This window comes from Artemia sp. Qi Xiang Cuo, chromosome 20 (genome assembly GCF_049724085.1).
Source record: "Artemia sp. Qi Xiang Cuo chromosome 20, ASM4972408v1, whole genome shotgun sequence".
NCBI classification, from domain to species: Eukaryota; Metazoa; Arthropoda; class Branchiopoda; order Anostraca; family Artemiidae; genus Artemia; species Artemia sp. Qi Xiang Cuo.
The window spans coordinates 29,352,280-29,370,625 of NC_142813.1; the positions used below are offsets into that span (position 1 = coordinate 29,352,280).

An 18,346-nucleotide genomic window follows, 5' to 3' on the forward strand; every position below is an offset into this window, starting at 1 on the left:
GCGTGCTACCCCTAAAAAAAAAGAAAAAGAGAGACACTGGTGCTACCCCATGCAAAAAAGGGACTTCTTCTTCAAGAAGAGGGGCTGTAATTCTCCTGTTTTCAACTATGGCGATTCCTTTGATGAGTGTTTTATTAAGTATAATTTCGTTCTGCCACCATTTTCGAGGGGTTTCAAACTTTTTTTCCAAAATTCGCATTGATTTGTTTCCTCGATAAACCTTTAAAGTAAAACTAAGAAAATAAAGTCAAAATAAAACAAGCGGAGATTGATTGTTGAAGTGCAATTCAAATTAAAAGACACATACAATCATGGTAGTTGTCGCCTCTCAAACACCCAAGAGGCTGGAATGTCACTTGCAACTTACTGAAATCTAAATAGATAACTCAGAATAAAATTTTTGTTTTGCTATTAAATTTTTATGCATTAGAAAAAAAACAGAAGGAACAAAATGGAAGGAAATACTGATAAAAATACATTGCATAGAAAGTTAAAAAAAAATTATGCCTAAAACCCAATTTTAAAACGTCAATCAGTAGTTTGAAAAACAATTTGTTTAGTTTGCTGAGATAAAAATTTAAATTGGGAGTGAATAAAATTTTCACCAATTCTTTTTCAATACATTTGAATTTAAAAGAAAGAAACGTTGACGAATATTTATTATATATCCAACTAATAGAGATATATCGACTATTTAAGGTAATGATACGCCTGCTTATTTTTTAATTGACACAGCTTTGTATATATTAATAGCACTGCATCCAAGATATTATAGCTCTAATTAATTCGCTTTCAAACCAAATTAATTTAATTTAAATCGCTAGTTTCAATAATTTTAATCGTGATTCCAATCAAAAAAAGAAACAATTGAACTGAACAAAAAAAGAAACAAAAGAAATGTCACATGCAGTTCCGTACGGGAAACTGCTGACAGACCAGTTCAGAATGGAGCGTTTCCTTTAAAAAATAAATACAGCTTCTTGTTTGCGACTAGATTAAATTTTCAGATTAAACCATTTGTTTCTTGGAAACCAGATCCAGGTTGTTGGTTTGTAGATGCGTGAACAATGAATAGGAAACCTCATTTCTTTTATGCATTCCCCCCATTTAGTTTGCTTCCGAGGACCCTTCAGATGGTGGAAACAGATGAGGCCACTGGTCTTTTGATTTTTTCGAACTGTACCACACAAGAATGGTATCCCTTACTATTAAAGCTTTTAATAGGAAGTCCAATATTTCTACCAAATGATAATTTTACTTTGTTTCTCCCACAGAAACCGACCTTGCACCATCCATTGTCCAAGACGTTACACCTAGCGGCTTGCGTCGTCTCCGGCAAGGGCTTCACCACCAAGGATAGTCTCTCTCCACAGTCGATATTATAATGGATTGGTGGCGGGATTCAACTAACCACTAGTTCAAAGTTTAAAATGAAAAATGGATCACATTTTGTGTAAGAAAAACAATCCAGGCCGTGGAGGCAACTCTACCGGCAATTTTGACATTTCTTACGGAACCTTTTCACTCAGGTGTTGGATACAGTGCCATTAATACTGCGAGGAGTGCTTTATCGGCAATTCTACCAAGCCTTCAATTAGGCAGTAATCACATCACCAAGAAGTTTATGAGAGGTGTCTTTAATAGAAGGCCTAGTCTACCCAAGATTTAAAGTATTTAGGATGTAAAATGTGCATTTGATCTCTTTAGACTACCAGCTTGGGATATCAAAAATCTTCAATTAAAGACACTAACACAAAAATTAGCAGTTTTATTTATTTTATCTGCTTGTGAAAGAGTTCAGTTTTTGGCCAGTTTATCACTTAGTAATATGGTACATAATGACGATGGAAGTTTTGATTTTCAAATCAATGTATTGTTAAAAACAACGAAACCGGGCAACCACAAATCAGTAGTTAAATTTCCACCTTTTCAAGAGTCGTCCCTGTGTCCGGCGACGCACCTAGCTAGGTATATTAGAATGACATCATATCAAAATACAAACGACGCACTTTTTCTTACATATCGTAAGCCTCATACTGCTGCGTCCAAGTCATCTATTTCTAGATGTATAAAAGAAGTTTTATTTCTTGCAGGTATAGATATCAGTGTTTATGGTGCTCATAGCACACGGTCTGCCTCAACGTCCCACCTTAAAGCAAGAGGAGTTGATGTAGATCAAATCGTAAAATATGTGGGCTGAACAAATACCAAAACGTTTGCAAGGTTCTATAATAAACCAATTGAAAGTGGTCAGCAGTTATCTGTCTTTTGAATTTATTCACTGTAATTTGTTATGTTTGAAATATCTTCCTATAAATGAAATTTTGTACAACAGCCTGTTTTAATGAATAGGGCTATTATTCATCATTAGTGTTGGTATAGCTCATGCTGAACTTTAAAATCTCAGTTGAACTCGAAGGCGGAGCTACGGCGCTCCTTTTGGAGTAGAATTAATAAATTAAACGAAAACTTACCACGTTTGAAGTTTGAGTTTAATTCTGCTCCAAAGAAGGAGCACCAGCATAGCTGAGAGTTCAACTGCCCTCCCAATTTCCCGTCCCGTTGAACTCTCAGCATTTCATCATGAGCTTAACCACCGCATATTATAATGACTTTAAAATACTGGGTTTGTTTTGGTCAATCGAGGCAATTGCGAAGGTCTATCTCTCTTTTAATGAATAGGGCTATTATTCATCATTAGTGTTGGTATAGCTCATGCTGAACTTTAAAATCTCAGTTGAACTCGAAGGCGGAGCTAAGGCGCTCCTTTTGGAGTAGAATTGATAAATTAAACAAAAAATTACCAAGTTTGAAGTTTGATTTTAATTCTACTCAAAAGAAGGAGCGCCAGCTTAGCTGAGAGTTCAACTGCCCTCCCAAAGTCCCTTCCCGTTGAACTCTCAGCGTTTCATCATGAGCTTAACCACTGCATATTATAATGACTTTAAAATACTGGGTTTGTTTTGGTCAATCGAGGCGATTGCGAATGTCTATCTCAGTTGAACTCTCAGCTACGCTGGCGCTCCTTCTTTGGAGTAGAATTACAATCAAACTTCAAACTTGGTAAGTTTTTGTTTAATTTATCAATTAAATCGGACAAGTGAATCTTACAGCTGAGATATCCCGTCAAGTTAAAGCTAAACTAAAAGACCCTGATACAGCGAATCAAGCAATTGATCTTATAGTAAAAAAAAATTCATGATGCTATTTCCATTCATTACAACCCAAAATTCCAAGAAATAGAAAAATCACCCAAAGGACTATTCGCAATGGTTAAAAGCTTGGAAAGTAGGATTTTGTAATTGGAATCGAAAGTGGATGATTTTGAACAAGAAAAGATGTTGGATTGCTTAGTGATGAATGGAGTAAGGCAGAGGCCTGGAAATGATCTAAAGAAAGAAGTATCGGTTATCATTAAAGACAAGATGCTGGTCCCTGGTTTTGAAGTCAATAATATTGTAAATGTTTATCGATTTAGTTTGAATGACTCTAACGATCAATCTAAAGTGTCTCCAGTGCTAATACGCTCCAAAAATGTGGAATTAGCTCGAGCTGTTTTCAAAGCAAAGACTAAACTAGCAAAGAGTGGAATATTTTTATCAGAATCGCTAACAAAAAAGCGTTGTGAAATTTTAAATGCGGCAAGAGATTGCTTTGGTAAATTTAATGTATGGACTGACCGCGGGCAAATTTTGGCCAAACCATCTGGTCAATCAATGATACGAAAGATTCGATCATTCGCCGATTGTGCTTAGATATATATATATATATATATATATATATATATATATATATATATATATATATATATATATATATATATATATATATATATATATGTATTTTTTTTTTTGTGCATGTATATTTTATGATTTAATTCCATATCTAAAATCTGTTGTCTTTTTTTACTGGAAAATTAGAAACGCCCCCAGTTGTAGTTTCCTTCAAAAAAAAATATCATTTTCTCATCGTGTGTTTAAAATGAGCTTTCTTTATCAGCTTAAATAGAAACATCTGTGTTTAACCTTTTTACAAGAGGGAGCGATTTCAAAACATCATTTGGCAAGCGCATTATCTGAGTTAAGAAAAAGGTTTGATATGAATGTGTCAGTAGATAGGATTCACAAATTCGATCCTATTAAGATGGAAAAAACGAGTTTAGCATTTGCGAGTAATTCGATGTGTTGTCAATTTAAAATAGTTAAGAAATAAAAAATTTAACAAGAAATGGCTGAAAAGTGTAACAGGGGTTCAGTTACATGGAGGGTTCAGTTGCACGGGGGTTGAGTTAAATGGGGCTTGAGTTGCACGAGGGTTCAGTTGCACGGGGGGTTCAGTTACAAGCAGATTCAGTTACAAGGGGTTTAGTTAAATGTGGTTGAGTTGCACGAGGGTTCAGTTGCACGATGGTTCAGTTAAAGGGGGTTCAGTTGCACGGGGTTTAGTTAAATGTGGTTGAGTTGCAAAATTTAACAAGAAATGGCTGAAAAGTGTTTCGAGGGAGATGAGTTGCATGGAGGGTTGAGTTGCACGAGGGTTCAGTTAAAGGGGATACAGTTACACGGGGGTTTAGTTAAATGGGGTCGAGTTGCACGAGGGTTCAGTAGCACGAGGGTTCAGTTGCACGGGGGTTCAGTTTTACGGGGTTTCGGTTATACAGAGGTTCAGTTACATGGAGGGTTCAGTTGCACGAGGGTTGAGTTAAATGGGGCTTGAGTTGCACGAGGGTTCAGTTGCACGGGGGTTCAGTTACATGCGGATTCAGTTACACGGGGTTTAGTTAAATGTGGTTGAGATGCACGGTGGGTTGAGGTGCACGAGGGTTCAGTTAAAGAGGGTTCAGTTGCACGGGGTTTAGTTACATGTGGTTGAGTTGCAAAATTTAACAAGAAATGGCCGAAAAGTGTTTCGAGGGGGATGAGTTGCATGGAGGGTTGAGTTGCATGTGGGTTCAGTTAAAGGGGGTACAGTTACACGGGGGCTTAGTTAAATAGGGTCGAGTTGCGCGATCGTTCAGGAGCACGATGATTTAGTCGCATGGGGGTTCAGTTGTACAGGGTGTCGGTTATACAGGTTCTAAGATACAAGGTAGGGTCATTTGAACGGGGAGTTTAGTTAAATGGAAATGGGGTTGCATGAGAGATCAGTAGAACGGGGGTTCACTTAGATGTGGATTCAGTTACACGGGGTTTAGTTTAATGTGTGTGAGTTGCACGAGGGTTCAGTTAAAGGGGGTTCAGTTGCACGGGGTGTATTTAAATGTGGTTGAGTTGCAAAATTTAACAAGATATGGCTGAAAAGTGTTTCGAGGGGGATGAGTTGCATGGAGGATCGAGTTGCATGAGGGTTCAGTTAAAGGGGGTACAGTTACACGGGGGTTTAGATAAATGGGGTCGAGTTGCACGAGCGTTCAGTAGCACGAGGGTTCAGTAGCACGGGGGTTCAGTTGTACGGGGTTTCGGTTATACAGGGGCTCAGTTACATGGAGGGTTCAGTTGCACGGTGGTTGTGTTAAATGGGGCTTGAGTTGCACGAGGGTTTATTTGGACGGGAGGTCAGTTACATGCTGATTAAGTTAGACGGTGTTTAGTTATCTGAGTTGGAGTTGCACGGGGGGGTTGAGTAGCACAATGGTTCAGTTAAAGGGGGTTCAGTTGCACGGGGTTTAGTTAATTGTGGTTGAGTTGCAAAATTTAACAAGAAATGGCTGAAAAGTGTTTTGAGGGAGATGAGTTGAACGGCGGGTTGAGTTGCACGAGGGTTCAGTTAAAGGGGGTACAGTTACACGGGGGGTTTAGTTAAATGGGGTCGAGTTGCACGAGGATTCAGTAGCACGGGGGTTCATTTGTACGGGGTTTCGGTTATACAGGGGTTCAGTTACATGGAGGGTTCAGATGCAAGAGGGGTGAGTTAAATGGGGCTTGAGTTGCATGAGGGTTCAGTTGCACGGGGGTTCAGTTACATGCGGATTCAGTTACACGGGGTTTAGTTAAATGTGGTTGAGTTGCACGGGGGGTTGAGTTGCACGAGGGTTCAGTTAAAGGGGGTTCAGTTGCACGGAGTTTAGTTAAATGCGGTTGAGTTGCAAAATTTAACCAGACATGGCTGAAAAGTGTATTGAGGGAGAGGAGTTGCAGGGAGGGTTGAGTTGCACGAGGGTTCAGTTGACTGGGGAACGCGTACACGGGGGTTTCGTTAAATTGGGTCGAGTTGCACGAGGGTTCAGTAGCACGAGGGTTCAGTAAGGCTATTGTGTTTTTCTGAACTTTCTAGGGCGGGAGTAACTATTTAGTTTAAATAATTCTAGGAGGAATTGAGTTTTATGGATGGTATGGAAAATGGTAAGTGTTAAATATTAGGGTAAACATTCGACTATAAATAAGGCTATTGTGCCTTTCTGAACTGTCTGTGAGGGGCAGGGATAAGTAACTAGTATAGATAATTCCAGGACGACCTGAATTTTGTGGCTGGTGCGGGAAAATGGTACGTGTCGGATAATTTAATTTTTGAGGGGAGTAAAAATGGTAGTTATTTAGTACCCAGTAAACAGATGACTTGAAATGATTCAGTAGAAATAGGTTATTGCTAATGATACCTCCCCGACAGATATTTTTTTATTGTATTTTATAGCTATTAGCCAAACGTTGCTCTGTGTTTGTCACACCAACTAGTAAATATTTATCGGGGTTTTATTTTTTCTGTTCAATTATTTTCAGTGTAAGCCAATATAATTACCTCATTCTTTTATTCTAAATTAACTTGTAGGAATAGGACTTCTAGACCAAGGATTCATTCCCTCGACTAAATCAGTTTTTTCATGTAAAATGGTGAACAAAAGACTATTAATTCTCCGTATTCTTCTTCTTCTTATCTAGCTAAACGTTGCGCAGTGTTTGTCACACCAACTAGTAAATATTTATCGGGCTTTTATTTTTTCCGTTCAATTATTTTCAGTGTAAGCCAATATAATGCTAGGGGGAGTAAAAATGGTAGTTATTTAGTACCCGGTAAACAAGTGACTTGATATGCTTCATTAGAAGTAGGTTATTGCTAATGATGCCTCCTCGACAGATATTTTTTATGGCTCTAACAATTGTACTCTATGCTTGCCCAGAGACACGATGTGGCTTTCCCACTATTGCTCTATGGCCGGTTATCGACACTACCTAGTTTATTGCATGTATTAAATCAGTATTTTTTACACAGTGGAACGATAAGCATATAACTAATATCTCGAAAAAAGTGAGGATGAAGTATTTTAATAGAGTTTATTCACATAACAAGGTTATTGTAGCATTGAATGCTAACATGGATAAGTATTTAAACTATAAAACGAGTACAAGTGGAAGCACTATTGGAAATGTATGCATGTATTGTCTTGAAAGTAAGGACTTAAATTTATTTTGAATACCGAAAAAATTCAACTCTTATGTTGGTAGTTATGCGAGATTGAGATCTCCAGAGATGATTGTACTCAAAGAGAATGCCAACATAAAAATAATCATTGATGATAGAGGACAACTTCTTGCTACTGTTGCAGGTAACACATTACCTACTGATACATCCAATCGTCACCTTTCGGGTATTAGCATTCAACGGAAGATCAATAAAAGAAAGGCCTAATCTTCTACTAATATCGTAAACCATATCTTGTCTACGTGTCGATCTGTTACCTGTGTAAAAATAATGTGATAATAGACTGTGAAATTGCCAGAAAAATAAAAAGGGCAATGTCAGGAAATATCACTATGAAATATAAAGATGAATCTATAAAAAACAAAGCACCAGAAAACGTCACTGCCACTGATAAAAAAGTAAATGAACCAAATAAGACACAGGACGAAAAGTATATTGAGATTGTTGCTGATACAATAGTAAAAATTGTGTATGACTCAAAATGGAATAATGATTATTCTACTCATTATAAACTAAGAAAAGATAATAGCTATAAAATAAAGAGAGAACGTGGTGAAATATCTTATGGAACACATTCAAAATGTCCAAAGTTAATCATTGATATTAATAATGTATCATAATATATTTTTTTGTATTAATATTCTACATAGCATTATTTCATTAACAATATATTATGCGTTACATTGTTATGTGTTCATTATTTTTAGAGTAAGCTAGCATATCAAACGTTTAGAATGTCTAATAAAACGTCGGAGGTGTAAGAAAAGGAATTTGCATACATCTATTGTCAGACACATGGGATAACATTGACAAAATCTTGGTATCAGAATTAAATAATTCTTTATAAACACCTGTTGTTGGATATGTCATTATTAAAAAATTTTAATTGAGGAACTAACAAATTCTTTCTTGAATTCACCTGTTGGATACATAATACATAAATTTTATTAAGGAAATTATGAAAAAAAAATATTAAGTAAGTAAGTATGTAGCAAACTCTTTCTTGAAGTCACCTCTTGGATACACAATGCAGAAATTTCATTTAAGAAATTATCAAAAATTGTAAGTAAGTAGCAAATTATTCGTTTAATTTGCCTCCTGTATCAATAAAAAAGACATTTTATTAAAGAAATTATGACAAAATTCTAAGTAAGTAACAAACTCTTTCTTGAAGTTACCTCTTAGATACACAATGCAGAAATTTCATTTAAGAAATTATGAAAAAATTGTAAGCAAGTAACAAACTCTTTTCTGAAGTCACTTCTTGGATACACAATGCAGAAACTTCATTAAAGAAACTATGAAAAAATTGTAAGTAAGTAAGTAACAAATTCTTTCTTGAAGTCACCTCTTGGATACACAATACAGAAATTTCATTAAAGAAATTATGAAAAAATTGTAAGTAAGTAGCAAATTCCTTCTTGAATTCACCTGCTGGATAAACAAAAAGACATTCCGTTCAAGAAATTATGACAAAATTCTAAGTAAGTAACAAACTCTTTATTGTTTTCACGACTTAGATAAACGACGTAGAAATGTAATTCAAGAAATTATGAAAAAATTCTCAGTAAGTAACAATTTCTTTCTTGAAGTCAACTCTTGGATACACAATACGGAAATTTCATTCAAGAAATTATGAAAATATTTGTAAGTAAGTAACAAACTCTTTATTGATTTCACCTCTAGGATTACAGATACTTCATTCAAGAAATTATGAAAAAAATCGCAAGTAAGTAACAAACTCTTTATTGTTTTCACCTCTTGGATATACAATACGGAAATTTCATTCAATAAATTATGAAAAAATTGTAAGCAAGTAACAAACTCTTTCCTAAGGTCACCTCTTTGATACACAATGCAGAAACTTCATTTAAGAAACTATGAAAAAATTGTAAGTAAGTAAGTAACAAATTCTTTCTTGAATTTGCCTCTTGAATAAACAAAAAAAAGTACTTTCATTCAAGAAATTATGACAAAATTCTAAATAAGTAACAAACCCTTTCTTGAATTCGCCATTGGGTTGCACAATACAGAAATTTAATTCAGAAAACTATGAAAAACATTGCAAACAAACTCTTTCTTGAACTCGCTTCCTGGACAGACAATACAGCAATTTCCCTCAAGAAATTATGAAAAAATTGTAAGTAAGTAGCAAACTGCTTCTTGAATTCTCCTCCTGGATGCATAATACAGATATTTCATTCAAGAAATTATAAAAAAAAAATTGTAAGTAAGTAACAAACTCTTTCTTGAATACACCTCTTGGATACCCAACACGGAAATTTCATTCAAGAAATTATGACAAAATTCTAAGTAAGTAACAATCTCTTTCTTGAAGTCCCCTCTTGGATACGCAATACGATACGGAAATTTCATTCAAGAAATTATGAGAAAATTCCAGGTAAGTAACAATCTCTTTCTTGAAGTCCCCTCCTGGATACACAATACGGATATTTTATTCAAGAAATTATAAGAAAAGGAAAGTAAGTAACAAACTCTTTATTGATTTCACCTCTTGGATACAAAAAAAAGACATTTCATTCAAGAAATTATGACAAAATTCTAAGTAAGTAAAAACTCATTCTTTAATTCGTCGTTTGCATGCACAATACAGAAATTTCATTCTATGGGACCTCTATACGTGATTAAACACGTTTTTAAACTACATGCTATGTGCTTGCCTTTCCTTGGTATCTTTCCAAGTGAGTGGAGATTCCCCACAGGTTCCTACACATTGCAAAAAAGTGAGTAGTACGAACAAGGATTTCCCATTCAACTTTGTTTCAACTCCACTCTTTCAACCAGACTGTTTTTTTTAGACAACACCCATTTTTTAGGGATCAATCAGAGACAGCGGAGGCTGCTCAATATACGATAACTTGATTGGTGATAGGTTACACACCACGAGAGTGTATACATAGTGAGAGAGACATGGAAAGTCGACATAGCTTTATTTCATTTTTTAAGGTTAATTTAGACAAGGTTACGTGCGTGCACGTAACCTTGTCTAAATTAACCTTAAAAAATGAAATAAAGCTATGTTGACTTTGCATGTCTCTATCTCAATGTATGCGCCGTCGCGGTGTGTAACCAATCACCAATCAAGTTATCGTATATTGAGCAACCTCCGCTGTCTCTGATTGGCCCCTAAAAAATGGGTGTTGTCTAAAAAAAAAACCAGTCTGGTTGAAAGCGTGGAGTTGAAACAAAGTTGTGTGGGGAATCCTCGTTCGTATTACTCACTTTTTTGCAATGTGTAGGAACCAGTGGGGAATCTCCGCTCGTTTGGAAAGATACCAAGAAAAGGCAAGCAAATAGCATGTAGTTTCAAAACGTGTTTAAGCACGTGTAGAGGTCCTATAGAATGAAAATTCTGTATTGTGCATGCAAACGGCGAATTTAAGAAAGACTTTGTTACTGAATTAGAATTTTCTCATAATTTCATGCATGAAATGTCTTTTTTTTGTATCCAAGAGGTGAAATCAATACAGAGTTTGTTATTTACTTTCCTTTTTTTTATAATTCCTTGATTAAAATATAAGTGTTGTGTATACAGGAGGGGAATTCAAGAAAGAGATTGTTACTTACCTGGAATTTTCTCATAATTTCTTGAATGAAATTTCCGTATCGTATTGCGTATCCAAGAGGGGACTTCAAGAAAGAGATTGTTACTACTTAGAATTTTCTCATAATTTCTTGAATGAAATTTCCGTATTGGGTGTCCAAGACGTGTATTCAAGAAAGAGTTTGTTACTTACTTACAATTTTTTCTTATAATTTCTTGAATGAAATATCTGTATTGTGCATCCAGGAGGAGAATTCAAGAAACAGTTTGCTACTTACTTACAATTTTTTCATAATTTCTTGAGTGAAATAGCTGTATTGTCTGTCCAGGAAGCGAGTTCAAGAAAGAGTTTGTTTGCAATGTTTTTCATAGTTTCCTGAATTAAATTTCTGTATTGTGCAACCCAATGGCGAATTCAAGAAAGGGTGTGTTACTTATTTAGAATTTTATCATAATTTCTTGACTGAAATGACTTTTTTTTGTTTATTCAAGAGGCAAATTCAAGAAAGAATTTGTTACTTACTTACTTACAATTTTTTCATAGTTTCTTAAATGAAGTTTCTGCATTGTGTATCCAAGAGGTGACTTCAGGAAAGAGTTTGTTACTTGCTTACAATTTTTTCATAATTTATTAAATGAAATTTCCGTATTGTATATCCAAGAGGTGAAAACAATAAAGAGTTTGTTACTTACTTGCGATTTTTTCATAATTTCTTGAATGAAGTATCTGTATCCCAGAGGTGAAATCAATAAAGAGTTTGTTACTTACTTACAAATATTTTCATAATTTCCTGAATGAAATTTCCGTATTGTGTATCCAAGAGTTGACTTCAAGAAAGAAATTGTTACTTACTGAGAATTTTTTCATAATTTCTTAAATTAAATTTCTACGTAGTGTATCTAAGTCGTGAAAACAATAGAGTTTGTTACTTACTTAGAATTTTGTCATAATTTCTTGAACGAAATGTCTTTTTGTTTATCCAGCAGGTGAATTCAAGAAAGAATTTGCTACTTACTTACAATTTTTTCATAATTTCTTTTATGAAGTTTCTGTATTGTGTATCCAAGAGGTGACTACAAGAAAGAATTTGTTAATTACTTACAATTTTTTCATAGTTTTTTCAATGTAGTTTCTGCATTGTTTATCCAAGAGGTGACTTCAGGAAAGAGTTTGTTACTTGCTTACAATTTTTTCATAATTTCTTAAATGAAATTTCTGCATTGTGTATCCAAGAGGTAACTTCAAGAAAGAGTTTGTTACTTACTTAGAATTTTGTCATAATTTCTTGAATGAAATGTCTTTTTTATTTATCCAGGAGGCGAATTCAAGAAAGAATTTGCTACTTACTTACAATTTTTGATAATTTCTTAAATGAAATTTCTGCATTGTGTATACAAGAGGTGACTTCAAGCAAGAGTTTGTTACTTACTTACAATTTTTTTCATAATTTCCTTAATTAAATTACTATATTGTGTATCCAACAGGTGAAATCAAGAAAGAGTTTGTTACTTACTTACTTACAATTTTTTTATAATGACATATCCAACAATGGATGTTGATAAAGAATTTATTCATTCTGATACCCAGATTTTGTTAATGTTATCCCATGTGTCTGACAATAGATGTATGCAAATTCCTTTTCTTACATCTCCGATGTTTTATTAGACATTCAAAACGTTTTGATATGCTAGCTTACTCTAAAAATAATGAACACATAACAATGTAATGCATAATATATTGTTAATGAAATAATGCTATGTAGAATATTAATACAAAAAAAAATATATTATGATACATTATTAATATCAATGATTAACTTTGGACATTTTGAATCTGTTCCATAAAATATATCACCATGTTCTCTCTATATATTATATCTATTTTCTTCTCTTAGTTCGTAATCAGTAGAATAATAATTATTCAATTTTTAGTAATACACAATTTTTACTGTTGTCTCATCAACAGGCTCAATATGCTTTTCGTCCTTGGTATTATTTGGTTCATTGACTGTTTGATCAATGGTAGTAACGTTTGCTGGTGCTTTGTTTTTTATAGATTCATCTTTATATTCCATAGTGATATTTTCTTACAATGCCCTTTTTATTTTTTTAGCAATTTCACAGTCTATTATCACATTATTTTTACACAGGTAACAGTGTCGACACGTATAAAAGATATGGCTTACGATACTAGTAGAAGAGTAGGCCTTTTTTTTATTGATCTTCAATTGAATGCTAATACCCGAAAGGTGACGATTGGATTTATCAGTAGGTAGTGTGTAACCTGCAACAGTAGGAAGTAGTTGTCCTCTATCATCAATGATTATTTTTATGTTGGCATTCTCTTTGAGTGCAATCATCTCTGGAGATCTCAATCTCGCATAACCACCAACATAAGAGTTGAATTTTTTCGGTATTCCAAAGAAATTCAATTCCTTACTGTCATGACAGTGCATGCATTCATTTCCAATAGTGTTACCATCTGTAATTGTTTCATAGTTTAAATACTTATCCTTGTTAGCATTCAATGCTACAATAACCTTGTTATGTGAATAAACTCTATTAAAATACTCCATCCTCACTTTTTTAGAGATATTAGTTATATGTTTATCGTTCCACTATGTAAAAAATACTGATTTAATATATGCAATAAACTAGGTAGTGTCGATAACCAGCCATAGAGCAATAGTGGGAAAGCCACATCGTGTCTCTGGGCAAGCATAGAGTACAATTGTTAGAGCCATAAAAATATCTGTCGAGGAGGTATCATTAGCAATAACCTACTTCTAATGAAGCATATCAAGTCACCTGTTTACCGGGTACTAAATAACTACCATTTTTTTAACTCCCCCTAGCATTATATTGGCTTACACTGAAAATAATTGAACGGAAAAAATAAAAGCCCGATAAATATTTACTAGTTGGTGTGACAAACACTGCGCAACGTTTAGCTAGATAAGAAGAAAAAGAAGAAGAATACGGAGAATTAATAGTCTTTTGTTCACCATTTTACATGAAAAAACTGATTTAGTCGAGGGAATGAATCCTTATTCTAGAAGTCCTATTCCTACAAGTTAAGTTAGAATAAAAGAATGAGGTAATTATATTGGCTTACACTGAAAATAACTGAACAGAATAAAATAAACCCCGATAAAGATTTACTGGTTGGTTAGACAAACACAGAGCAACGTTTGGCTAAGTGCTATAAAATACAATAAAAAAATATCTGTCGTGGAGGTATCATTAGCAATAACCTATTTCTAATGAAGAATTTCAAGTCACATGTTTACCGGGTACTAAATATCTACCATTTTTCACCCCATCCTCAAAACTTAATTTACCCGACACGTACCATTTTTCCGCACCAGCCACAAAACTCAATTCCTCCTAGAATTATTTAAACTAAATACTTACCCTCGCCTCTCACAGACAGTTCAGAGAGACACAATAGCCTTATTTATAGTCGAATGTTTACCCAAATAATTAACACGTACCATTTTTCCATACCATCCACAAAACTCAACTCCTCCTAGAATTATTTAAACTAAATAGTTACTCCCGCCCTAGAAAGTTCAGAAAAACACAATAGCCTTACTGAACCCTTGTGCTACTGAACCCTTGTGCAACTCGACCCCCTTAAACTCAACCCCAATGTCCCCATACCTCATGTAACTAAACCCGAATGCACCCTAAACCTCCATGATACTCATCTCCCGCACACACCATTTCGGACCGTTCATGTAAATTTTCTCAACTAACCCGACATTTAATAAGCCCCGTGCAACTGAACCCCCGTTCACATAACCATCGGGCAACAGCCACCCCCGTGCAACTCAACCACATGTAACTAAACCCCTGGTAACTGAATCCGCCTGTAACTGAACCCCCGTGCAACTGAACCCTCGTGCAACTCAAGCCCCATTTAACTCAACCCCCGTGCAACTGAACCCTCCATGTAACTGAACCCCTGTATACCCGAAACCCAATACAACTGAACCCCCGTGCTACTGAACCCTCGTGCTACTGAACCCTCGTGCAACTCGACCCCATTTAACTAAACCCCCCGTGTAACTGTACCCCCTTTAACTGAACCCTCGTGCAACTCATCTCCCTCGAAACACTTTTCAGCCATTTCTTATTAAATTTTGCAACTCAACCACATTTAACTAAACCCCGTGCAACTGAACCCTCTTTAACTGAACCATCGTGCAACTCAACCCCCCCTTGCACCTCCCCCACAGTTAACTAAACCCCTGTTAACTGAATCTCCATTAAGTGAACCCCCCGTGCCACTGAACTCTAGTGCAAGTCAAGCCCCATTTAACTCAACCCCCGTGAAACTGACCCCACCATGAAACTGAAACACTGTATAACCAAAACCCCGTACAAATGAATCCCCGTGCTACTGAACCCTCGTGCTACTGAACCCTCGTGCCACTCAACCCCATTTAACTAAACCCCCGTGTAACTGTACCCCCTTTAACTGAACCCTCGTGCAACTCGACCCTCCATGCAACTCATCCCCCTCGAAACACTTTTCAGCCATTTCTTGTTAAATTTTGCAACTCAACCACATTTAACTAAACCCCGTGCAACTGAACCCCCTTTAACTGAACCCTCGTGCAACTCAACCCCCCGGAAAACTCAACCACATTTAACTAAACCCCGTGTAACTGAATCCGCATGTAAATGAACCCTCCGTGCAACTAAACCCTCGTGCAACTCAAGCCCCATTTAACTTAACTCCCCGTGCAACTGAACCCTCCATGTAACTGAGCCCCTGTATAACCAAAACCCCGTACAACCGAAACCCCGTGCAACTGAACCCTCGTGCTACTGAACCCTCGTGCAACTCGACCCCATTTAACTAAACCCCCGTGTAGCTGTACCTCCTTTAACTGAACCCTCATGCAACTCCACCCTCCATGCAACCCATCCCCCTCGAAACACTTTTCGGCCATTTCTTGTTATATTTTGCAACTCAACCACCTTTTACTAAACCCATTGCAACTTAACCCCCTGTAACATAACCATTGTGCAACTGACCCCCCGTGCAACTCAACCACAAGAAAAGAAACCCCGTGTAAATGACTCAACATGTAACTGACACCCCTTGCAACTGAACCCTCGTGCAACTCAAGCCCCATTTAACTCAAGCCCCGTGCAACTGAACCCTCCATGTAACTGAACCCCTGTATAACCGAAGCCCTGTACAACTGAACACCCGTGCTACTGAACCCTCGTGCTACTGAACCCTCGTGCAACTCGACCCCATTTAACTAAACCCCCGTGTAACTGTACCCCCTTTAACTGAACCCTCGTGCAACTCAACCCTCCATGCAACTAATCTCCCTCGAAACACTTTTCAGCTATTTCTTGTTAAATTTTGAAACTCAACCACAATTTAATAAACACCGTGCAACTGAACCCCCGTTAAAGGGAACATCGTTACACTGCTACCCCCGTGCAACTCAACCACAGGGAAATCCACCCCTTGTAACTTACCCTGCAGTCTAGCGAACCCCCGTGCTCCTGAATTCTAATTCAAACCCCGTTCCATTTAACACAAGCCCCGTGCAACCGACCCCTCTGTTCACCTGAAACCCAGTATAAATGACCACCCGTCCAAATGAATCCTTGGGCTACTGAACCCTCGTGCTACTGAGCCCTCATGCAAATCTACTACATGTAACTGAAACCCCATGTAACTATTCCCCCTGGCACTAGACCTTAGTGCCCCTTAACCCGCCATGCCACTAAGCACCCTTGCACCACTTTTCAGCCCGTTCTTGTAATATTTTCCAGCTCAGCCACCAGTAAATGAACTACGAGCACCCGAACCCCCCTGTAACTGAACCATCGTGCGACTCAACCCCCCGTTCAGCTCAACCGCATTTAACTCAACCCCGAAAATCCATTCATGTATGTAGGGGAGGCTACCTCCGGTCTATTCTTGGTACACAAAACTTTGGGATTTTCACGATCCGTCTTATAAACTAATGTAGTTCACCCCATTTTTGCCTTTTTAAGCCCCCCACCAACAAGCTCAAGGTAAAAGTTTGAATCAAACACTTTTAGGATATCGAGTGTCCTTACTGAAAAACTACTGAATTAAAAAATAAATTAAATTGATCATACGACCTAAATTATTTCATCAGATACGCTAGCACTCATAAACGATCCTTTTTGAAATTCTGCTAACAACATAGATGCTCAAGGTAAAAGTTTTGAAAACATTAGTGTATTATACAGAACACATCGGAGAGGTAAAGCTAGGTCAAACTCACAACGTCATTCTATCATTATTAACGATTTTCATAGATATATGTTGACCCAAATTTACAACAAATTGCCTGTGTTAACAAGCCCTCGTTACACTATTTTACACTGACAACCCTGTTCAAACATCAATTGTGTATTATACAGTACACAATCAACACATCTCCCCCCAAAACAGTTTTCAGCCGTTTCTTGTTAAATCTCTTATTTCTTAACTATTTTAAATTGACAACACATCGAATTGCTCGCAAATGCTAAACTCTTTTTTTCCACCATAATAGGATCGAATTTGCAAATCCTATCTACTGACACAATCATATCAAACCATTGTTTTCTTAACTCAGATAATGCGCTTGCCAAATGATGTTTTGAAATCGCTCCCTCTTGTAAAAAGGTTAAACACAAATGTTTCTATTTAAGCTGATAAAGAAAGCTCATTTTAAACACACGATGGGAAAATGATATTTTTTTTGAATGAAAAGAACTGTTTCAAGACATTTACCATCGTAACCAAAGGAGGGGGATGAGAGATTTTATTTAAATGGGAAAAAATAGCATACTTTGCGTTTTCTATCGAATATACTCATCGTATTTTTAAGGTTTTGTATTGTTGGAGGAGGGAGGGGGCTAAGTCCCCCTGAAATTTGAATTTACTGGTAAATGCTTTTTATCTGGAAATAAATTAAATTCTAATGCATGACCATTTTATACGATATTTCAAGGACGAAAAAAGAAATGGATTTTACCTCGAAAAACCACTATGGTTGAGTTATATAATTTCGTGCATGCCCTCAAAACATTTTTGACTACTTTAAAATACCAGTTTTTTAAGAAAAAAAATGAGCACGTGAACTGATGATGTACATTCATTGTGCAATTCTTAACAAAAACAGAAAAAAACCTGTCTGTTTAAATTATATTATTAGGACCAAACTCTCAAAGCATGCTTGACTACATTATACCTTGCCAAATAACCGGTTTGGTAATCTGCCATGGAAAGGTGCCATGGAACGTAGAATAACATGGGGATTGCTATACGTCTAAGCAAAGTATAACTTAGATTACTACTTGCGAGACTTTTTTAGA

The 18,346-nt window shown here is 36.2% G+C and overlaps 1 protein-coding gene across 4 annotated transcripts in view; it reads right to left on the reverse strand.

The window, feature by feature from the left end:
• LOC148940066 (double-stranded RNA-specific adenosine deaminase-like) overlaps nucleotides 1-18,346 on the reverse strand; it is a 123,278-nt gene that overhangs the window by 51,890 nt on the left and 53,042 nt on the right. The gene's annotated exons all lie outside the window — the stretch shown is intronic.